This window comes from Agelaius phoeniceus, chromosome 3 (assembly GCF_051311805.1).
Source record: "Agelaius phoeniceus isolate bAgePho1 chromosome 3, bAgePho1.hap1, whole genome shotgun sequence".
Taxonomy (NCBI): Eukaryota; Metazoa; Chordata; class Aves; order Passeriformes; family Icteridae; genus Agelaius; species Agelaius phoeniceus.
In genome coordinates this window covers 94214838-94240034 of record NC_135267.1, presented here as the reverse complement: position 1 = coordinate 94240034, position 25197 = coordinate 94214838, and the positions used below count along the sequence as shown (strand labels likewise).

At 40.5% G+C, this 25197-nt stretch overlaps 1 long non-coding RNA gene across 3 annotated transcripts in view; it reads left to right on the top strand.

Annotated features, from left to right (window-relative positions):
- Positions 1–12136: 12136 nt before the first annotated feature.
- Positions 12137–25197, top strand: part of LOC143693610 (uncharacterized) — a 54747-nt gene continuing 41686 nt past the window's right edge. For all 3 annotated transcript variants that reach the window (XR_013181493.1, XR_013181492.1, XR_013181491.1), the window contains exons 1-2: positions 12137–12472; positions 16405–16473. This is a non-coding gene — a long non-coding RNA (uncharacterized LOC143693610). The remainder of the gene's footprint in view (positions 12473–16404; positions 16474–25197) is intronic.

The following is a 25197-nucleotide window of genomic DNA, read 5'->3' as shown; positions in this document are numbered from 1 at the left end:
CTTCCTTGTTTCCACTCTTCTCACTTCTCTCTTTTCCCTCCCTGTATCCCTGGATTTCATCATTCCCCTTTTTTCTGTTCCTTTTTTCCTAGAATTTTTTTTCCCATTGATCCTTCTGGTTCTGCCTGGAAGCTTCCTAAATTTAAATGAGTAATTTTTAATTTCTCTTTTGCTTTCTGTCATTTTCATTTTTGCTTCTCCCTTAATGAGATGAAGGCACTGACAACAAAATTACCATTGGGTGCAACATGTACATTTCAGGACCAGATTCTGGGGCACAACATTACCACGAATTTTAGTGAAACTTTACTAAATTAAAGTTCCAGAAGGTTGTCAGTCATTGTTATAGGCAGGGTTTCAGAAGTGTGGGATGGAGGTGCAAGTTCTACAAACATCCATTCTCTCTAAGTGAGACACAGCTCTGACACTGGCCCAGCCAAGTATATCTTTAGTTCCCTTTGCTGAAAGTTTTCAAGGCTTTTTTTTATTAGATGGACTTTGTGCACCAGCTGACAAGCTGGCCAAGCACAATAACCTGCAATTACAATTTGTTCTCTTTGGATACTTCCAGGCAATAAACAACAAGAAATATAGGTCCCACAAATGGAAGAAACACATCTTAAACCAGACTGAACATAGCAAACTCCTTGGCTTCACTGAACAAGCAGAAGGACAGGTCAGGTATATTAACTGCCCTCAAGCAAGTGCAAATTGTGTCTCCTAAAGTGCCTTTATAGTCCCTTCCATTCCATGGCAAGAAAACTGCTTGTCCACAGATCCTGCCCTTCCTCTCCCTCTCCACCTTGACAAAGCTTCCCAGATTTCATTTGAGATCAGTTACAGGCTCATTCTAAACTTCATCAATGTCTTCACACGTAAAGAAATGATCACTAATGAAAGTATTAAGACCTGATCCAACTGTTAATTACGTCAATGGAAAGATTCCCATTGACTTCAGTGAGAGATAAATTTAGCGCCCGGGGACTATGAAAAATCAGCATTTAGTCACACTGGTTCTCAGCATACAAAACTCCCCTCCTGAAGTAACCTGGAAGAAAGTGTAGGAATTATTTCCTGAAGGTGTATGCTTCCCTTGGGTGGACTGATGTAATTATGGTTTGTGTCCTTGTTGTCTTCCAGGTGAACACCAAGGATGAGAGGAAGTAAGAGAGAGAATATATCTATTTTTACTGTGCTAAGTTACAAGCATTTTTGACACATTATGGAATTAATCATGCTGATGCACACAAACACAAACACACACACACACATATACCCCCTATAAAATCCAGCTCTTCCTATTGATTGTCCCTGGAACTGTGTACATATGTAAAGAATACTCTGGAATTTAATATCATTTATAACACTTTAAACAGCTCTTCTCATCTGTCTGGTAAATATGTAAATTACAATTTGTCATAATAATTACACATGAACATTTTTAATTATTAAACACTGATTCCTACACAAATACCATTTCAAATAAAAGCACTGTATGGCACAGATTGCAACCTACAGAAGACAGAAACAAGGCTGCCACTGCAGCTTTCACTGTGCTTATCATTTGTCCTCTCACCTACTTCACATGTGCCTTGCCATGAAAGGAGCACATGAATGATCATAACGTTCATTCAGCCTCTTATCTTCCTTGCTTTGCTTTTTTGGCTTTGACTGTACAGTAACTTGCCCAGATAATGAGAACAAAGTGTAAATAAAATTAAACCAATAGAGCTGCATGCAGCTTTAAATGAGACTGCCCTGACTGCAGTCACAAAAGCAACCCCTGAACCCAAACCCTGGTGGCTCTGTGGGCATGTGAGGCTGCTGCTGAGGCAGCCCCAGCAACAGGGGAAGATGTGGGGTGCCCCTACACCCACCTGGGCTTCCCAAGAGATGCCAGTCCAGTGGGGAATGCTACCCGTGGTGGGGTAGGGTCCACCTTCTCTGCAGTGACTCTCAGAAGCAGAATAGTTGCAGAGAGAGAAAAGCAGACTGCAGGATGCCCCTGGTCCAGGTTAGAAGCAGAATAGTTGCAGAGAGAGAAAAGCAGACTGCAGGATGCCCCTGGTGCAGGGCATGTCCTCAGCACAGGGCTGAAAAGTCAGGCACCATCTGGTTCCCTGTCTAATCGGCTCGAAACCCCAGGACAGGAGAGCTTGAGTGGGAGACATGCAGAGTGAGAGTCCCCAGGCAGCACAGGTGATCAGAGTGCGCTGAGATCACTTCTCCTCAGAAAGAGGAGGCACAAGTTTCACCCCACACAGCCAGATGTGAGAACCTAACTCAGGTCTGTCTCTCCAGATCCAGTGTTCTTGCTGATGGGTTTTTTTTTATTTTTTTAAAAGCCAAGCCCAAGTTTAGAAGGAAAGTTTGGGGCCATGAATGTCCTGATAGTTATTCCCCAGTTATTCCCCAGTGGGGAAGAAATGGGAATTTATTTTCACCATGCACAGCCTCCTCCTGTGGAGCTGGGCTTTAGTCCTGCACTGGAAATAACATCAGGATAGCTGGGAAATGAGAGGGCTCCTTATTCACCATCTTTGTGAAATAACCTGATGATCTTCCTTTTGTTCTGTCTCCCAGTTTGCTGAAATGGATAATGTTTTATGCTTTAGGGTAAAGTAGCTGAGATTCCCAAATGGATATAATGGATAAGGCTGCTGTATTTTATTTTAATTTCTAATTTTAATTAGCACTCTTATAGGCCTTTTTTTTTTCTTTCTTGATGCATTATTATGTATTCTTACTACTGAATGTGTGCATGGCAGTAGCATTTAGCAGCCCCAGTAAAGATTCTTAGTGTGTTTTTATTATATATACAAGAGTTTTATTATATATACAAGAGTTTTATACTGAGCTCTAAAAATGATGACAATATTTCAACTGCCAAACAGAAGCCCAGATTCAGCACAGCAATTAAATACATGGCTAAATATTCTCTGTCCAAAAGCCTTGCCTAACTTAGGACTTGCTATTAACAAAGATCTCATATAAATATTATTTCTTATTTCTGTGGAATTATATTTATTCTAACACATTTGGGATGAGATCACCTGGCAAGGTCTAATATTGTGGTCTCTTGTTAGAGGGACATTTTCTTAAATGTATGGGCTAATTAATTAATTAATTAATTGCAGATCTTTGAAGAAGAATAATTACTATTATTTTTCTAAAAAATCCAAATGTTTACAATTTTGGTAGATCCTGATTTTTTTCCCCACAAGGGAAAGTGTAGTTCAATACTATTTAAATTTATTGGGTTTTTTTCCCCTCATAAATTCAAAGCTGATCAAAGGAAAACATGCTCTACCATCCCATTTTGAAGAGATGTTCTGAAGGGGAAGGTGGTTTCCTTGTAAGCAAAGAAATATTTCTTGCCCTTGCATAAGCCAAGATGTTCTACATTGTATCAGAAAAAATATCAGATAAATCATCAGCATCGTGGCTGGAACAGAAAGTACAGATATGACAGAGTACCCAAAACAAGCCACAAATTCTCTGCAGATATGAAATGTCATAACTAATTTAATTTCATCACCCAAAGATTTGACTTGGGATGGTCTAGCTTGATATTTTTTGTTGATGATTTGTTTTGTCATTAAAGAATCTGTATGACGTGAAGAGAACATGTAATCTAGCAGGCAACACTTCAGTTCACCAGGTCTTTTTTTACAGGTGACTTGTGCTTTGTGCAAAAGTGGATGTTTAGGCTCCAAAATCTTCTCCAAATTTTCCTTAGAGGTCTGTGCAATCTCTTGAACTCAGGCTGTAAATCAGCCACGTTTTATGCAGCGAGTGCTTGCAGGAAAAAAGAGCTCTCACTGCAAGTGTGAGGTGCACACTGCTTTCTTTGCAGGGCAGGAGCATTAAACGTGGACTCAAGTTGCTGGGGGTTGGTTTACAATTATTAAAGATCACTAATATAATATAATATAATATAATATAATATAATATAATATAGTATAATATAATATAATATAGTATAATATAATATAATATAATATAATATAATATATAATATAATATATAATGCAATATATAAATTCATTTTTCCATAAATGTTCCGTATACTTAAAATAATCACGCAGATGCCTAAGCATTTGTAGGATTTGTAGATTTCATCACCAACTTGAATATATGTTCAAACAGCAGCCCTTTTCTTGTTCTAAAATGCCTGTTGTGCATATTTTTACAAATAAACCAAGTGCTGTAAAAGCATCATTCCTGGCCACAGTCCTGTCCCAGAACACAGATGCAACTTCTCCCCCTTCATGGGTTCCTTCCACAGGGTAGGACAGAGCTCTAAGGGATCTTCTCTCTAAACTCATTCCTGTGTAACAGAGGGACTTCAGCATCCTTTGCTTTCCTGGCAAAATCCATTCCTTGAGTCTTAGCTGTGTATGTGCCTGCCCTAGAGGGACTCTCAGCAAACCCAGGGGGTTCTGACCACCCTTCTCCTAGGATCTACCCCAGCCAAGAGCCATCTGTGTCTCTCCCAGTGTGTGCTGCACACCTCCCAGAGCTCCACTGGGGCTTGGTGGGTGAAATTCAGCAGACACAGAAGATGAGATGAAATGAGATAATCATCAACAACTTTTATCATCATGGTGACTGTTAGCACCGTGATTGCCTATCAGCAGAGTCACCACCTATTTTTCAAATCCCCTCTTTGGTCAGTATTAGAGTCTTTGGCCTCAACTCCCAGTTCCAATTCATTTTGTCCCCAGTTTCCTTTTCACTTCTTATGTGAATTCCTGGACTACAGCTCAGTTGCAGTTCACCTGCAGCCATGAAGACCTGAGCTTTGAGTCCAAGTTCTCAAAGACCTTTGGCCTGACATCCATATACATGATGTGGTAAGGCATCTAAATATCCTGCAAGGCAGGAGAGATAAGCATTTTCTGGAGGCTGTTTTTCCTTCTACCATGGCCTGGACTATTTTAGATTTTACATGTGTACCTTCTTCTCTTTATGATCTGTGAGGCCACATTTCCATCGATGTAAGCATGAACTCAGTGGCAGGGTTAGAGCAAGCCCTAATTATATTACAGTTTAATAGGGAAACAGATCATGTCAAGTGGGAGGTCAGCAGCATATTTTTGGAGCACATCTCAAAGTTCACCCAGTATACATCATTTCCTTATACTGGAATATTTATAGTTTGTTTTACACTGGAAATATTCCTTCTGTGAGCTCCTCCTAAGAGACGACTCCTCCTCCTTTTCAAACTCTCCTGTGATGGATTAGAATGGCAGCTTCAGAATGGACTAAATGTAGTAACCCAAGGTCCCAAGCAAATCCAAGGTCCATTACACAAAACCCTTTCCAGAGCTATTAAACACCCTGGCACCTAGACCCCAAATGTGCTACAATGAGCAGCCTTCATGTTCCTATGCACTTAAAGTTCCATTTTGTTGTCACCATGATATTTTCTAAAAAATCCCTTTGCCATGATTTTTCTCCTGAGAAGCTGAGAAGTCTCAGAGGAAAAGAAAAACAATAGTTATCTGCTGCTGTGGAATGCAACAGGTGGATCTTTGATTGGTCTCATGTGGTTGTTTTTAATTAATGGACAATCACAGCCCAGCTGTCTCAGACTCTCTGCTCAGTCACAAGATTTTATTATTCATTCCTTTCTATTCCTTTCAAGCCTTCTGATGAAATCCTTTCTTCTATTCTTTCAGTAAGTTTTAATATATCATTTTCTTTTAATATGATATATATAATAAAATAATAAATCAGCCTTCTGAAACATGGAGTCAAGATTCTCATCTCTTCCCTTTTCCTGGGACCCCTGTGAACACCACCACATTTAGTGAACCCCGAGTGAAGAACATAGCCACACCATTTCTGCATGGATGCTCAAATACATCTGCTACCCAGTTAGGAGCCTTCCTCAGGACCATGTCCACTTGATATTAAATCAAGTGTTCCTGATATTCTATCTTTCCCTACATCCTCCAAAGTGTGTGTTTCCTGGTGGTGCCTATCCTATGCACGGGGAGCGAGCAAGTGCATGGTGTACTCATGCCTTTCAAAGACCAGGTGCCTTTTCAGACACTTGCTTTAAAGGATTGAGAACAGGGCTATGTTTCTGCTCCTAAAAAATGCTTGTGTAAAATCTTGGTGCAGCCCTGGGAGCGAGAAGAGTCTCCTCCTGAACCAACAGCCCTCTCTCTATTTTCTGTATGGCCTCAGCAAGGAACATACAGTGTGTTCCTGTCCCCATTTTGAGCCTGATAGCTCAGGTAACCTCCTAGATCAATGGAAGTAAGAGATTAAACCTTGTCAGGCAGCTATTGGAATTGTACCTGGCTTTTACATATCCCTACTGGATGCTTAAAGGAAGCAGCACCACCTCAAACCTTCCTTCTTGCAAGCACTTACAAGAGAGGAGTGATGCCTTGCTAAACTGAAAAGAAGTGGCCAAGGCACAAGCAGAGATCTCAGGTTTGTGTCTCTCGAGAGGACAGAGATGCCTCCCTACAACAGGAGGGAAAAGTGGTTCCCCACCTCCTGCTGGGGAGGCTGAGCTGCTCCCTGCACACCTTGCTGGCTGATTTGGGAGCCACTTGGAGGGGCTGAAGTCTTCCAGCTGAGAATCAAGTCATGTAGATAGGGGATGTAGAATCAGGTATTGCTGTGACTGGATTTTGGGTGGCTGAGGTTTTATGGGAACTCTCTTGGCCCCTGAGCCTCTCCAGTTAGTTTCCACCATACAGTTAAGAACAGCAATTATTAACAAGGTGTGAGAAACCAATTTGTTTTCTACTGTGATGATCCAAGTACACCATGATCATGGACAATTCTCTTTTATAAAGAGGTGGGGAAATGTTCAGAGAGCAGAAAGTCTCAATACTTTCACAAGCATCTATTTTGAAGTTGTAATGTGACAGAGCTACCGTGTGAACATTGTAATGAGTGATTTAGCAAAGCTCAGTACCACTTGTAAACAAAATGCATATTTCCATACCAAAATAAAATGCTGTTCAGTTTTTCTGAAAACATTCAACTAATGTTGACAGAAGAATGAAATGTACACATTAAAAAAAATTAATCTCTTCTTAGAAACATGCCACCTTATTCTAAAATAATCATATTAATCTCAGCTGATACTCAAAGTGTTAAATAATCAATTTCTCTTTCCCACTAGAAAAGACAGCCACTCAGGCAGGTAATCACAGTGTTGGAGAGTTTAATTTTGTTGAGTAAAAACTTGTTTTAAAAGCTACTTTTCCTATCAAATGACAGTAAGTCCCTTGACATAAATACCACTGCAATTTTATTACGTGAACAAGTGGTTACTGGTTTGTGTTTTTTCTTTACTCTAAACAAGTGAAAGAATTGGAAATCCTGACCTGAAAGGGTTTCACACATGTTTAATTTTAATTGTGCATGCAATCACAGTGAGTTCGGTACCACTCATAAGCTTAAATTTAAGCGTGTGCATGGGTGTCAGCAGGACGGGGCTTTATTACAGCACAAAATCTAAGGTCTGGTTTTTCAGTGTTAAAATTTATGCCTCAATAAATTCATTTTTCCAAGAGAAGCTGTTCTGTGAAACAAATTATAAAAATAAATCTGTATATAACATACATTTTAACAGAGACATATATTAATATATTTAACATTTCTAAGTATAACTATTACAATAGATAATATTTCTGAAAATACTGAGTCACACAAGGGACCTGACACATGACATGATAGAATAAACCCTTGGGGAGAGGGTTACTGAGGTAAGAATGGGATGAAATTATTTTGACTGCTGTTGGCATGGGTATGTACTTCCAACTGTTTTCTGCTGCTGCTTCAGAGTAACATATTACCAGTTATCACCCAAATAGTTATTCTCATTACAGAAACATTAGGCCTTGTTACAATATATACCCTGAAAACTCACAAAAAATTACTATCAGCTAATTTTCCTATATTTTAGAAAATAAGCCAGGTCTTGATAGACCTGTTTACTTTTACATGCTCTCTACAACCATAACAACTTTCAGTACTGAATAATTGTCTGTGAAAGTTTTATTTTGGGAGCTCAGCTTGAACAACAAGCTAACAACAAAAGATTTTACCAACCAGTAAGGGCAAGCAGTACTTGCAAGATGTTATCAGTTACTTCCAGAAAATGCCCCTTGGTGCCTATTTCACTCTGCTATTTTAAGTTAATTTGCAAAGCTTTGACAAGGAACAAAGGTTAAATACTTGGAATTTGCACAGGTTGTATGTTCAATGCAGAATGTGAAATAAATGTTACAAATACATGGTAGTTCCCCCAAGAAGAAAAAATGTGGGGCATGGGTACAGCTGCTCTGAACATCATTAAAAGAAGACAATTCTTCTGGAGCCAAGTGGGAAAGGAAGAGGCAGAAATGCAGAGTGTTGCAGAGGTGTAGCTTTCAAGGCTGCTTTATTAGGAGACTCCAGGTAGGTATGGAGCTGAGCAGAACTGTGTTACAAACATCTCCTGTTCTCTTACTCTAAAGAATAACACCTGAAGTACAGGAACCTGCTCTGGTAATACTGGAGTACATTTTAGCCACCTGAGCTGAGGGCTGAACTTTGGTAGCTAGGAATATTGGTAATTAAAAACCAGATGTAAATCCAGTGGCACTGCATGCTATGGAGATGGATGTTTGTAGTTATAAAACTGCAGTCCTGGGTGAGCTTGTAGCAAATCAGATTAAATTTAAGACTGCTAAATTTTGCTGTGAGAATTTATTTCTGTTGATATGGCATGGATTGGTCTGTTTATGTTTTGTTTGGGTTCTGCTGCCTGATTTTATCAACACTGTTAAATACTTTCATGCTGGTCATTGTAGTGGCAGCTGGAATGCCAAGCCATCTCCACCAAGCCATCCCTCAGTAAGTAAGAGGTGGTCAAACTGAAGGAAACAGATTTAGAGTTTGCCCATTGTCACACAGTATGAAAACCATAGCAGAGAAAACAGAAAACCTCCAAGTCCTGACTCTCCTGGCAAATGGGGAATGTTGTAAGTACAAGGTACTGTGGCAAACCTTTCCTCCTCCAGCTTTCCTCAGCCATGAAAAATTTTTTTCCCCATTTCTGGTCCTCATCCAGCTCTGAGAGTCAGTGACGATAATCAGAGCATGCCAAGCATCTGACCTCAGCAGATTTTCTTGTGAAATAAAGAATGCAGTGTGACGTGCAATTTTCTTCTGAATTCTTCAGATATGTCTCCTGGAATACATTCTTTCTGCTAACAGTTCTGCTATCAGCACTGTTTTCTGCATCTCCCCTGCTTGTATTGCTGTGGTATTTTATAAGGAAGTTGTTAACAGGTTATTTTCCACTCTAGTACTCTAGCAAACTGTAGTGGGTTTGAGTTGGTATTTCAAAATTAGCTTTCCACCTTCACAGCTAATCCTTGTGGGACAGACTGAACCAGTGATGCCCTGGGTGCTCAGCACATTCTGAATTAGGCCTCATCAGAAGGATATGCAGCAAAGTTGACAAACTTATAAATACAAAGTGACCCAGTTTCAATCAAGAATCTACTTGTGCGTAAACAAACAAACCAAGTCAAAAAAAATTAACCTATTTCTCAAATTACTTTTAAAAATCCTGAGAAGTCAGTAATTCCTAAAAATTTCAGGAAACACTTGAAGCATGTCTTGGCCCCTAAGATTTTGGTTTATTTTTAGGGTTTTTTCATATAGCTAACATTTCATATAGCTAACATAAATTCTGTAGTTACTGTTTCTGCTATTGATCCAGAACATATTCATTGTAATTATTCTCTGTACTTTTTATCATTAACCTGCACAGATACTTTAATTACAGAGAAAAGATACCTCATTGTAGCAACAGCACTCAATTTTGCCTTATCCTTATTGGTTTTCTTCTTTTCTGCTATTCCCATACACATGGTTCAAAGCACTTGTGAGATGATCTCATTTTTTGGTTGTTGTTGTTTCATTTTGATCTTGTTTTCCTGGCTGAGAGGATGTGTGTCACTTGTGTTTTGAAATGAACTCTGGTAAATACAGCCGCTTCTTGAAAAGATCACTGCTCCCCTTTGAGCACGACTCTGCCATAAATATGCAAGTGGGAAGAAAACTATGAAGAACTTGTTGTGTGAGCTGCCCACGGGCTCGCTCCTCTCCTCAGTACAGCCCCGCTTCTGGATCCTTCCCCGCGGGGCACAGACACCTCCCAGCCTGCAGGACACCGAGTGCCAAAGGAGGGTAATTGTGCTATAAGGCTTTTTAATTCCACAACTTACTTCAGCTGTTATCAGCAGCTGGTTACTTCAGCTGGCTGATATGCCTTGGTGTCCTGTAAACATTCGGTCTGGTGCTGTGCATTACTCATAGTTGGAAAATCACTTTGACTCCTGTAGCATAATTATGTTAATGTCAAATGAGTCACAGGGAAACAGAAAACTTTTATCAGAGCTGCACCTCAGTGCCAGTTTCTGAATGCTCCTGTTGGCATGACAGAAGTAGGTTAGGGGATTTAGGGGAAAAAACAACTTTCATTTAATGAGTGACATGAAACTGTGATAATAATTACTCAAAAGGAAGCTTAAGTGACAATCAAACTTAGATTCGCTGAAACATAAAATTGGTAAGAGAATAGCCTGCCTGATTATTTATAAGAGCAAGAATGAAAAATACTGAATTTTTAAACAATTACTTTTTCAAGAAAACTACAGATCTCTTTCACACATAAACAGCTTTTCACATTCATTATTTAGTTTCAATGGCAGTAAGTGATTTATTTAAATTGACATCTTAATTAGATTGCATTTCAGAGCCAACCTCCTCTGATATTTTATTATTTTTACCTCTTTCTTGGTTTAGTTAATGCTAATGATCAGCTAGGAAAAAAAAGCAACCGAAAAAACCCCACAGTTTCAGCTCACGTTTGGATCATAATGCAAAAAGCCAGAAGTCCTCCAACAAGCTAAAAGTTCTTGTAATGTATCTTGTCCCAGCTTAAAGCAGACAAATGGCCAACGAGAGCAGAATTTGTTCCAGAGTTTAAAGACAAGGGGACAAAGATCTGTGACACACTGGCAGTCTCAGGGCTAAGCTGCAGCACTTCTTTCTTTCTGGAACATGCAAGTTCCACTACAACACTCTGGTATTTGCCTACCAGGATTTTACATGCTCAAACATATATCAATATTCACACGTGCCAACCTGATGAATAGGACATACCATCTGAATGCAAAGGGAAACTTTTTTTTCCCCAGATGGCTGAAACATCATTGTCAGAACACAAGAGTTTAAGCATTCTGACAGATTCCACTGCGCTATACAATAAAAAGTAAGCAAAAGCCAACAGCTGAATTGAAAATCATAACCATATAATTTTAGTCAGGAAAAAATAAATCATCTAGGGCAACGGAATAAAAACCCCTTATTGATAAGCGACTGCATTTCCATTAATGTTCTATTTGAGAGGGAGACAAGACTTACATTTCTCTGGGAGCTCCATCCCTCTGAGCACTTCCCCTTCATCTGCTGACTTCTCATCTCATGCCTTTTCTGAGTTCCCTCCACTTATCCTAGAAACTGTTAATAAATTAAATCTCACATGTCCTAAAAGAAACCAACTGTTGTTACTAAATTGAGTGGGAATATAAGGTCATGCCATAGGTGACTAAGTACCCCCCAGATTTCCCTACGAGCCATGATCTAAATATGATGGTACAGCATCATCTCGACCTTATAATGAGTGAGGGGCTTTATTTCAGAGAACATCCCTGACCCAGAGAAAACCTATTATGGACAGCACCTGTAGTTTGAAGCCCTCGGCTCCTGGCTGAGGAGGATAATAATAAAATTGTGTTTTATTATGTAAAAAAGTTGATGCCAACACATCACCAGAAAGCCCTCACTTGGTATTATTAGGTTCTCTCGCGTTTCGCGTGGGAACGTACAGGAAATACACCAAGGCGTTCTTTCTCTGTAAACCAGCATCGCTTTATTAGCGATGTGTGTTTGCGGTTTGCCCCACAGAGGCGGCCAGACGCTGTCCGTGCGCCGCTGCTGCCGCTGTCCCGGGGCAGGACCCGGCGTTTCCCCTCTCCCCGTGCCCGCCACGATCCCGCGCTCCGGGGGAAGCGCAGCGGCGGGAGCGGTGATGGAGGGAACGGCTGCGGAGCACCCGCGGGAGCATCACGCGGCCGGGCACACCCCGGGGCGCTGGGCACGGCTGGTGCCTTTCCCTGGTGCGGGACAGCGCGGGTGGTGCGGGGCGTGCGGGCCCCCCCCGGCACCGCAGCTGCGCCCGTCCGTCAGCGCCGCCCCCCGGGCGGAGCCGCCCAGCGCTGCCCCTTTAAGGCAGCGCAGCCCCGCGCGCATTCCAGAGGCCGCGTCACCGTTCCGGGAAGCGGTGACGTCACCGCGCCATCCCTCCCTCGCTCGCTCGGTGCCGCGCTCTGTGCCGGGCGGCGGGGCGGGCCCGGGAACAAAGGCGCGACATAAATAGAAGGTGAGCGAGCGCGGGCAGCGCCGTGCCCGCCGGCCGGGGCGGGGCCGCGTCCGCCGTGACGTCACGGCGCGGGCGCGCGCCTGCGCGGCTATTTATAGGCGCCGCCGGTGGGAAGCCGGGCGTGCGACGTCATGTCACGTCACGTGTGGGGCTCGGCGGTCGCCTCAGGATGGCGGCACTGAGGGCGGGAGACCCAGCCCGGCCTCGGGGTGCGCCGGCCTCGGGGCATGGCCGCCGGCAGCGCCCCGCGACCGATGGCCCTTGAAACAGCGAGGGCGTTCTTTGATTCGTGCCGGGGATTCGGCACGAGTGAGGGGGCCGCTGGCTGCCCCCTCGCTGGCTCACCCTCGCGGGGTGCTCGGTGAAAGGATAGCTCCGTGCGAGGGCGGACAGCACCGCCGGCTGCTCCTGTCCCTGCCCGGCTCTCCCTGTACACAAAAGCAATGCCTTCCCCCGGGGGATGGTTCCTGCGCCCGCTGGAACGCGACATTCCCCACAATTAATTATTACATAAGTGCCGTGTCAAGGATGCCATTGATATTACGGTGGCTCTCTCAACTACGGCAATGACAGCAGCAGCTTCTCTCTAGAATGTTAAAAGGATGCTGGCTCATTTCTGTGCCACTGGCCAAGTCGGCCTCTCAAGAGCAGCCTGAGGAGGTTGACATCCTTTGTGGTCATGGGCTCTGTGAAAGGCTGAAGCCTGGCATTGTTTACAGTCCCCTGCTGGAGCTGGCCTCGTCTGTTTTCTAAAAATCAGATAATGTGAAAGGGAACTGGGCCACATGTGTAAGCTTTTAATAGTAGTACTTGGTAGGCAAGGCTTACATACCCTTTATTGTAACTCTTTGTATTTCACTACTGGATATTAAAAAGCTGCTGAGTCCTCTTTGATCCCTTCTGAATGGGGGTGAGGGGGCATCATGGTTTGTGGTTGGTTGGTTTGGTTGGGGTTTTTTTGTGAAATTGTTCGTAAAAGTCAGTGACTGACTGTCTGTCTGTCTCCCAAAGCTGTTGCTTTCTCTAGACAGACCAGACAGCAAATAAGTCTCTAATTTGAGATGGCGTCTTCCCAGACTATTCATGTTCAAAGAAAATGTGATGGACCATGTGAAACAAGGAACTATATCATCAACAAGTAACTTCTGGTACACTAGTCACTGTGAGCAAGTGAAAGATCTAGAAAAAGTTCACTGAGAGTTGCACAATAAGCACCAAATAAAGCACTGAATAAAGGTCCTTGTAGAGGAGCTGTAAAGTTGATTGAAATTTCCAGAAGGCAGAACTGAGTGTGCCAATTTCTGTCCCCATAGGGCAGATGTGTCTGCATCAGTGTGCTCTCACCCTTAAGTTTGGGGTTTTTTTTTTAAATTTTAAAGATAAGTGTTGAACTAAATATAGACTAAACTAATCTAAACTAAATTTAAACCAGGGATATTTTCATTCCAGAGTTTAACCAAATAGTTAATTTGGGATTATTCCTACATGGTTTTGAGTAGGCTTAGCCAAAGTCTTGACTGGAAAATTGAAGGAATTGGAGTTTCAGCCCTTTTTGTGTGCCAGTGCACTGTTCAAAGTTAGCAGTCCTTCTTTTTCAGCCTTTCTCTGTGATACTGTGGCATCTGTCTGTGAAGGCTGAATGTGGCATTTGAGGGCTTTGTTGTGCAGAGTAGGGATGTCTGGTGCAGTGCAAACCTGAGCAGAATTGTGCTGTCCCAGAGCATTCCAAGGGAGGATGGTGTGGTTATTAGAGAGTGGCTGTGTCTTTTATTAGATTGAGTCATACAGAGGAAGAGAGAAGTGGACAAGCTTTCAGGAACACACACCTTTCTCCTTCAGCTGCCTTAAAAAAGAAATTCTGGAAAACCATATCAGTAAATTTGTGCTGTTCTTAAAACAATGTTCTCCTTCAAAAACCTGGATTACTCATTAGCTTCTAGAAATGTAATAGCTCCTAGTTTTCCACTGAGGTGTTCCTGGTTACATGCTGCTAGGGACACACCTGTCAAACAGAACTGTGTACCCATAAATGTGTAGTTGCACAGATAATTGCTTGAAGTGCAGCAGAGCAGCCCTGGATGTGCTGTCTGGAGATTACACTGCATCTCCTCTGAGGAGGGAATTTGCAATGCTTACTTCACTGTTTAGTCACCTGGATGACTGTATGCTGACAATAAAACAGGCTTCTGAATGAGCCACCAGAATAAAATTTCAAAGCTTACTGTAACCTGCAGAGAAAACCTGTACTGAGTGTACATCTCTGCAGTAGAGTACTAGCCTATGCTAGAACCTCCCTGCAAAATGTTTAATTAATCTTCTTAACCTAGGAAAAAGAAAGTCCTGTGCTTTGAAGTGAAGCTTTCCTGGAATTTTCCATGTGCCCTTCATGGCTTTGAGATGGTGCCTCCTATCAGAAACAACCTTCCAGGAAGTCTGGGCAGTATCAGTCTGTGAGTGAGGCTTGCATAATAAATGCCCTCGACTGCAGAGCTGTGGATTCTGCTCATTCTCATCCCAGAATGGGAGGTGTTTGCTCTCTGTACTGAGTGTCCTGATGGAAGTTATTGGGATGAACCCAAGCACCTACCAGGCATGGGATGGCTCCCACAGGCTGAAGGACAGAAATGGCTTCTTAGCAGCTGCAGAATGTTTTCACAAAGCAGTCCAAGTGGACTAATAGAGCACCTCCAAAACATAAGCTCAGAGCTTAACTTTTTTAACCCAGGTGGACGCTTAAAAACTGTGGTTTCAGCAGAAACATTAATTTGGCACCTAATTTTGTCTTCCTGTCAGCCCTTTGCTTTCTTACAGGTAATAATTAACAACTGTTCAAGTTCCATGATGGCCCCTCTTCACTTCTAAGTGTCAGTCTCCCTTTTATCTGAAAACATCTAGCTTTTCAGCATAATCAGGGCTGAATTCTTAAGAGGCTTATGAAGGCCCACATGCATTTAACAGATCTATTGATGTTATTTTTAAAAAGGCACCATATTTTTCTGTTGCCTTCTATGTCTGGAAACCATTTTTCAGGGCAGACTAGAAGTTGTTTCTGGTGGAAGCTGGATTCCCTGACTCAACAGGGCTCTTTGTTTTCAAGGAATAAAAATAAAGAGGATCTCTCTTGAGTTTCCTTTAATTATAAGCCTGAGGGCAGAGGGAAAGGAGGAGTGATTTCTGTTTCTCAGTATGATGTTTGTGATTTACCTCTGCCTGGAGGAGTTGCTGTTTTGTTGCTGAATGATAATTGTACCTTCCCTGTGGCTGTAGAGGAGATTTGGCAGTGTTGCACTCCTGGTTTGTGGGAGTTCTCAAAAAAATTATTTGGGAGTTTCTTCTGTGACTTGAACATGCTACTCTCCTTCACAATCCCAAGGATTTCCTTGTGGTATGATCCAGGGCTGAATGTCAAGTCAGTTCTTGCAGTCTGGCTTTTTCATTCTGGAGAAAACGTGATGCATTTGAAATGTATTTGAGATCCCATTTTCTCATTAGGTGCTTACGTTATGCAAGGTGGGGAATGGCAGTTACCCTTAGAGCTATTTATTACACTCTGCTCTGGAGCTAATGAGGGAAATGGGAGTCAAGAAGGGACATGACAGAGGTTTTTGTAGAAGATTTGTAGAAGTTTTTGTAGAAGCAGAGATAATCTGGATGGTGAAGGTATATGAGAACATTCATGTTTAAAAACAGATTTTTAAAAGTGTGTGCAGTTCTTCTGTTACTTATAAGCAGCCCTTGATCAGGCATAGGCACTAAGTCAGTATCCTGTCATTTTGTTCATGGGAGTCTCCCGTGTTTCTAGCAGCCCCAAAGTAAAGAATTCATGGCTTTTTGAGAAATAAAGGAATTATTTTATGTAATTCCTTGGATGATAACTTCCTTTCTCTGAGGAAAGCAGAACTGTCAGTGATGATGATGACTCCTCTTTTCAGGTAGAAAAGAAGAGTAAAGATGTGAGCAAGAAATTTAGGATATGTGCAGTCTGCCACGGGCTGTTTCGGGTAAGTTGTTCAGTGCTTTCTGACAAAGACAAGGAGGTGTATCATGCCCACCAGGGCAACGTGGTGAGCATAATGTTAAGGCTGTTAATCATGTAAGTACCTGAGAGAATTAGAAATTGTACATTAAAGGTGTCACCTGTTTCTTTTGACCATTGACTGCTTTCTGCAGAACAGCCACTGCAGCATCATAATGAACTGAAACAAGGTAGCTTTCATGGATTCTACTGTGGTCTAATAGTGTCACAAATGTGTTTATTCTGTTTGTGGCATTTGTTACATGATGGAAAATTTGGATATCTTAGCAAAAGAGGTGCCTTTTTATTTCTCTCTTAAATCTTGGTAAGAGTTTAAAGCATTGAACTCTAAAGATTTTTCTGATGGTTTACTGTGAATTAATCAGTTTAATTCATATAATAAGGCCATCATAGTTTTTTATGTAATATGAAACTATTTCAAAAGTCTGTTAATTTCTAATTGACATTTTGTCACTTGACCTAGCCAGTGTTCAAGGTCAGTGCAGGATTGTTACCTGGTAATGTTTGTCATGAGAATTTATGAACTTTTTGTTATTGTCACTGCTGCATACCAACAGTGCAACTTGAAAACTGACATTAAATATGACTTTCAAAATTCAGAAATAGATTAAGCCCTCTGTTCTCCCTTCTAATTCTTCCTGTCCTCACCCACCTCACTCTCCACCCTTAGATCAAAGCTTCCAAGAGGGTAAAGTCAAAATGTTTCACGTAAATCTCCTTGATGCAGCTCAGGCTCTTTGAAACTTTTGTTCTCTTCTGTTTGTTTCTTCCAAAACGTCTTGTTGCTTCCTCTGTATCCACTGGGTCTTTTTTTTTTTTTCCCTTTGCTCTGGAGTCTTACTTGCCTTTATCTAGGACTGTCAGTGGACTGGAACTCTGGTGTTCAACTGTTATTTAAAAAACGTGGATAACTTTATTAAGTTCACAAAGAAACATCTGTGGTATACGGTAAATCACAATGAGAAATACATTTTGCAAGCAGGCACAGTTGTGTAAAGAAGTTTAAAACAAGCAAAAACCTCATTGTTTTCCCCAAAGGCTCCTATTTTTGTAACTGTTTAGGTTAGTAAATTCTTGGGAATTTGTCTTTTGCCTTGGAATGCCTAGTCAAATGTGAGATGTTGAAAATGAACTCAGTAGATCATGACTACCATTTTGAAACTTCAATAAACAATGGGGCACTGTGCACTGTGGAACATTTCTCTAGTGAACACAGTGCTTAGCAGAAATCCTAAATCTGTTGCTCATTCAGTTGAAAGCACAGCAGAGGCAAAACCAATGCATGAACATGTGTCATGGCAATAAATTTAAATGTTATCAGAAGTTGCTCTATGAGAATTTAATTTTGTTGACTTTTCTACATGTTTAGATCTTAAAATATTTTTTGATTGAATAGTTCTGAGATGGTATCTTCTTTCTGCCCTACATTTAGAAGCAATGAAGGTAAGGTAAAGTTGTTTTGCAAGTGGGGCATGACCCTGTCCCTGTGGAGCTCAGTGACATTTCTTGCTAACTGAAATGATGCACGACTGGGTGTGGAGGTTTTTGGATGGCACAGTTTGCTCCTTCTTGGTTTCCTTTCTTCACACAGATTGATTGTTTTGTCTGAGTTGTTGTAAAAACAGGGTGTTCTAAGGCTTTCTAATTAGCTTCTGTCTAATTTGGCATACTTTCTGGAACTGAGAGATTTCCTGCAAAAGCTTGGTTCCTCCCCCATCCCAGAAACATCACTAAATTACTTTTGAAAAAGCATTTCGATGCTGCCACATGCCTAATTATAAGTTGATTTTTTTAGGCTTTTAAATTTGATTTGTCTTACAAAAATGAAATTATTTTTAAGGATTGAGTTGCATACTGCTTGAATGTTACTCAAAACTCTACAAAATCATGCTTTGATTTAATTTTCATATAATCTATATGCCTATTTTAGAAAGATTAATTAAAATAACTTGTCATGGTAGCTTATGTCTTAAAGGCCCTTTGTAATCTGGAAAAAAACTGATTTTTTAAACTTTTCTAGTACACTAAACAGATGACTTAAAACTAACTCTGATTTTGCTTTAACTTCTCTGATTCAGATTTCTTTTAATTGCTGTGGTTACAGTGTACTCTTCGTACATCCTGGGTAGTTATGTTGTCTTTACTGCTTTGTAAGGGCTTGAAAATGCAGATGAAGAAAGCCAGGTTTTTTTCTTTTGCTTCTTGAGAAGTGCTGCAGAGTTTTGTTGTTTCATGATTGCTGTTGTGTTTAAATGCTAAGTCATTTTGCACTGAGAAGAAACAGTTTTCAGCTGTTGAAAGTAAGAGTGCATCTGTAATAAGGGTTATTATGATTAATTTTTATGCTTGTTGTCAGTTCTCTGAAAAATAGAATTACAAATCTAAAAAGGCACAGGCTTGTTTACTTAATGATCCCTTAGCATATATTCCTGTGTCTCTGAGATCAGTGATAACAGGATGAGGTAAGAATTGATTATTCAAGGTAAGATTTTGAAGTTCATTGAGAGTTTTAGCACTGGGGCATGATTTTCTCCACCAAATAAAGTAGAAATTATCACTTATTTCAGAATGATTTGGGTGAGGCTGAATTTGTTGAAAAGGTCTGTTTTCACTTGATTTGGAATATGAGGATTATCTGTTGACACATGTATTTAAACCAAACTGGTGTGAATACAAACCAGATGTTTTTTGGGAACATTTTTATAGTACATTTGAACCATAAAATGAGGTGACACATTTTTAAATCAGTATTCCTGATTGTACATTGAGGAAATGTGTTATTTTGCTATTTCTAAGTGGACAAGAATCTGCAATCTTGTACAGAATTAAGTGCTGCAATGAAAATCTAGATACAGAATAGAATGACCCTCTGTATAAAAGAAAATAAATCATGTTTGATTTAGATCTTTAACACAAATAAGGACTCTTTTAAAATTATTTTCAGCAATTGTTTTGAAGGCTTGGTTAAATCTTGATTTCCATATCCATTCTCCTTGAGCACACAAGAGGCTGTCAGAAAGTAGCTGGTGATGTGTGATTCTAGGATCCTAGTGATTCTAGAATTGAAAAACACATTAGTGTTGTGGAAGTGTTCCACACTTAGTTGCATTGATTCAGGAGTACCTTCATGTTATAAAACTTCCACTGTCCCAGTAATTTCTTCCTGCAAACTCTCCAAGTGGAGATAACCTGTGTTCCCAGTTTTAGTCTCTTCTCCCCTTGTGAATGTTCTATACAAGGCCAGGGCAGAGGTGGGACGTAGTAGTATTGGAATGTGTTAAATGCCATAAGTGTAGATTTATATAATTTCTAACAACAGTAGCAAGGAATGTTATTTGCAGTTGTTTTCACTTTTTTATTTCACACACATACACACACGGGGTCAATGTTTCTCAAGGATGAGCTTGGCAGTTTCTGCGTTCTCTCGCATTTTGTTACTAATATTTTATTATGATGATATTCTTAGTAAAACCTACAATTTGGAAAGTTCATTCCTGTAAACTGCCCCTTTAATGTGTTGTATCATTAACTCTTAAATCATTCAGTCACAGGAGTTTTGGCGTGTATAGGATTGGGAAGATGACTCGTGTGGTCTTTGCCTGGTTTTGCTGAACTTAGATTTATCAAAGAGCATTTCTCTCAGAATTGAAGTAAATAAAAGGAGAGAAGTCACACGGAGGAAGAAATACTTTCTACCCCTTCTTCAGGTCTCCTTTTGTTTGCATTCTATGAAACAATATACAGAGAACATGTTGAAAGCCACCTGTACCCTTTTTGAATATCTTCAGATAGCTTTTCTCAAAAGCTTTGTGGTCTGTGAAGAGCCCTTATTACACCTGACACTGGAAATCCAATCAGTCCTTTTCTGAAGTGTGCTGTGGATGCCTATTCCATCTCATTGTGCACATGGAGAGATCCCAAAGTTAGAAGTAAGTTCATGGTAGCCATATGTCATGACAGTGTGTCTGGTTTGGGCCTTTGAGGCACAGTTGGAATATACAGACAATATAAAAGCTCGTGTTGCCTCGTATAAATGTAAACATTTTTGAAACTGGTGAGTGCTGGTTCTTTGCCTCCATCATTTTCTAAACATGTACAATAGTCTCACCCTATTCCATTTAGCTAAATTTGGTAAGAATATAAACTGACCATAAAAATGTAATTACAGCTTGAACTAGAGATATAGTAGTTCAAACTGCAGTTGGCATTAAGGTGCTTGTATAGCTTTGTCAGTGCAGTTCAGCTGCACAGAGGGTGTGTTCATTTAGCAAAGGCTTCAGGCTGCTTCTTGTTTAGGTTTGTTCATACATTTTTTCCCTTTATTTGGTGGTGTTAACCCTTTGCAGAAAGGCAAGAGTGTGTTAAACATCGTCAGTTTGTTGGGTGAATAGACCACAGGTGTTAGCTGATTCATTAACAGGTCTCTAACAGTGACAAGAGTTTCTAGCACTGTTTGCAAAGCCTGGCTCTATAAACTCTGACCTACATAAAGCTGAAACAGCTGCCAGATTTAGTGGCAATTAACTCTATTTGTGAGTGCTCACAAGTCTGGATATCTGGCTGTTCACAGACGATGTGTCAGTTTGGGAACTTCAGTCATACTCATTTAGCACGCACCCAAGGGTTTGATATCAATTGTTTTGGGGTTGGGTTGTTTTTGCACTGTGGCTTGTTTTATCCAAGTGCTATTGAAAGCAGCACAAATCTCTCCATTGACTTGGGTTAGTTGGTCACTGTATGACATAACAAGCCTGTGTTGATTAATTCCCTGCTGTTCCTACTATAAGCCCACACATAATAATGGAGAACCATTAGTGGCCATTGTCACTGTTAGTCAGTTCCCAGTAATACTTGATTTTTATTTTCAGGCTGAACCTTCCAATCCTACACAGTGTTATAAATAAACCCTGTAAACAAGACCTCCTTGTCACATTTTTAGAATAGTAGATGCAACGTTTGCTAAACTTAGAACTTTCTCAAAGTCATGGTCACAGGTTCATGTGACCTGTTACAAAAGTTGCTGATTTCATTGTTTGGTTTCTCAACCCGACTTTCGACTTGCAGCCTGCTGAAGGCTGCTGCAGCCTGTGAGCGGGAGGGCACATAGGGCGGGGCCCTTATTGCGTAAAGGTTTGTAGCTGTGACTCGGTTTTTGCAGAAAGTAACACTCATTTAGCTTCTCCTGCTTCCTCCTGCCTATTACGAATACCCTACAGCACTGCTGTGAGAAAGCACTGCCTGTTCAAAGAACACCCTCAAAACCTACTGGAAATGGTGAACTGTAGCAAAGCAAAGCAGTAACCTGTAGTGTTCCTTTCTTAGCTGTGAAATCTGGGGGATGTACCCATGCTACATATTACTTCTTATTTTAGGAGCAAAATGTCTATCACTTCTTGTATATAAATGTCATAGAACACTGGACAAAGTTGAAAATGTCTAACAAGTATTTGCTGGACAGTACTGTCTTACTGAGGAGATAAAGTGTCAGCTTGTCACGTGTTTTTAGGTTACCTTACTAATACATTACTTAAATTACCTTAAAATTTATTAACAATATGCACAGTATAGTTGGGAAGTCACCCGTTTTTGTGGTCCTGCAAACTAATTACTTGGTCACCCACTTGTATCATTGCAAAGCACTGTCACTTTGAGGGTTGGTGCAGGTTTGGTAAGGTTTGTACCTCCTAAATAGCCTGTGATTCTCAGGATAGATAAAGTATGTTTTGAAAGCCATATAAAGAGGAATTATGAACATGATCAGAAAACCATTTTTTTCCTTTTTAGAGTTTCTCACTCTGTGAGGTGTCTTCTGCCTTTTCTTACATTTCACTATGTGCATCCCTCAGTAATTCCACATGATGGAATAGAAAACAGGTCAGAATAGTATACAGATAAAAGTCAGTAAAAGGAATTATTGTATCTCTTAGGGAAGATGAGTACTTTTTCTGTAGCAGAATTACTTACTATCTCTTTGATGAATGTTGCTGTTGTCTTTAAGCCTAGGAAAAGAAATATATTAAAGTAGATTGTAGAGTGCATTTTTGTTCTGCACAGTAATGTCACTTCAATTCTTTATAAGAGGCAATTAGATAAAAAAGCATGTCTTAGAATATTGTATTGATGTCTCTACTCACAGATTAAGTTTCTAGAAGGAAAATTTTCTGATGCATCTTCTTTTACCTTAAGTATCAGTGTTTTTCTTGCTTAAAGTCTCATTTCCTACCTGAGGAAAAAAAGAAATAGCTAATAACCATAATTGAGGGGAAAATGTTTTGGGTTTTTTGTTTGTTTTATTAACATGGAAGCATAATCCTGTACCGATTCTACATTTAGGAGTGGTTTTTTGTCTTCTCTGTCCCCTGATATCTGCACATGAGGCAAGAGAGCTAAAAGGTTTTGTCTTCCTCCCTATGCACTGTTCCTCCTTTTTTCATAGCCGCTACAGCACCTCTGCATTCCTGGCCCTTGTACATGGCCTGAGCACAGGGGTCATTTGAGCAGTCAGAACGCTTTTATGTGCAGACAGCCTGGAATGGCTTTATGGCCAGCTCTCCTGGAATAATTTATAAGGACTGCATCAGGAGTAACACTGGGGAATTTGGAGGGCTGCCCTGAGTTGTGCTGATGTTGTACATGGCCCTGACCCTCACTGAGGGAGGCACAGGCTACTTCCCTTACGTTGTTCTACTACTGCTGGCATGGAAGAGCAGCGGATCTGAGTTGGTGTGAGCAGTCTGTAGGTGTTGAGAGAAATCACAGTAAGGAAAACCACTGTGACTCCAGAGCGTGGTACTGGGGTTTTTTTCTGTAGTGTAACTCATGTCCTCCTGTTGGCCCAAAGATTCACCACAATGCAAAGTGGTGGTGAGATAATGTGTCTGTACAAGAAATCCACTCATTTTATGTGGGGCAGGGTGGACTCGGGTGCACATTTCCTGGTTCTTTTTATTACAGTGGATTTTGCTGCTGTCTTAGTTATTATTAGTGGATTCTTAGAATTAGTAGAGAATTGTTTATTCTGGAGAGGTGCTAGGAATGGTGAATATCTGTGAAACTCTAATAGTATATGAGTGTTGTGAGCAGGAATTTGTGGTGTGAGCAACTGACAAGTTGAGTAAATTGACCTTTACCTGTCCTTTAATTTTCCAGTGCTATATCAAGCAATACTGTTGGGGTTTTTTTTTAATGCATAGATAGGGCTTAAAGTAATGTCAATATTTAACTTGCAACTTGAGCTAAGAGTACAACAAAATCAAATCTAATACTGAATTTCAAAGGAGCCTGAAGGAGATTGTGTATCTTGGATCATATAATAATGGTTGATTGGAAATTCCAGTCTCATCCATGTATGGGCCTTTTGAAGAATGAAAGTATTAATTCCTTAATAAAGGCAAAACCTAGGGAAGTGAGGGCTCTGATCATCCAAGCATGTTGAAGACTAAGAGGAAGTGTAGTTGTACATTTGATTTGTTAATCTTGTGTAAGGATTCAAATTGTATTTTTGTTGTAAAGTACTGTTGTTATAAAGCTTTCAATTCCATTGAGCTTCCGACTGCCCAGAATAGATCATTTTGCCAGTCATCTCTGAGCTCTGTGCTGCCCCACCTAGATCTCTGCAAGTGTCCCAGGAAATTATTCCAAAGCTAGAACAGGCATGTCTAGATTATATTGCAGCCAGTGTTATGACTGCATTTATAATTACTGTGAGTTAACATAATTCTTTCCTTTATGAGGACAGCTCTTGGAGAAACTTCTGTTTCTCTTTGATTTTATTGTTTCTGTTGGTGTAGGATAAAAGCCACTCAGGCTAAAGGAGTATAAAAGCTTTTTCGTATGAAAAAATAGTGGTATGCCAGTATGAACACATCTTGCATGAAACCAGAAAGTAAGTCAGTTGCAATATATGCTTTTAAAATTCTAAATGATGATGTACACAAGAGGTTGTAAAGTAACTTTAGAAGGACCTTATGATGCATGCATCTTGTGTAATTCTGGACATTCTAATTACAGAATTCTTTTTGCTCATACCCAGATTTAGTCATGTGTGGATCAACCAGAGATAGTTCTGTAGATGTTTTTCAGTAGGGAAGTGACATACCAAGCAGTACAGGATGTAAAACAGAAATGGGCCATATTGAATTAATCTTTAGTGTTTGACTTAAATTCATAAGGGATTTAGTTATACTCTTCACTCATTCTCAACAGGTAAGAATTTGAACATCACTATTTATAGTAGAAAAAAGAGGCTTGTTAGAATTCTAAGTGACCTGAAGTTTTCTAGTCTAAGTATCATTTAATCTAAATATACCAATCAACGTCTCAAAAAAAGTCAAATGCACACAGCAATTTGGCTTCATGTGAATGTTCTTCTGGGAGCTAATGGAGTGCAGAGTTTCCCATGTTCTCTCTCTTCCCTTCATTGCTGAGTATCTATATCCATGGCCATCCTCAAGAATCTTATTTTACCTCTTGGCTCCATGCACTGGGAGGTCCTGTTGGCATAAGTATAACTATGCCCTGGGAATATAGGATTTATGGATTCTTTTTGTTCCCTGTGCTGGATGTACAGTGCCACTTCTTTTATTGCTCTGAATGCTGAACAGACATTTTCTTCAAATATTAATCCTGCCCAGATAAATCTTTCTTCTAGAGTTCCGCACTTCTCCTTTTAGTTACTGTTCAAATGGCC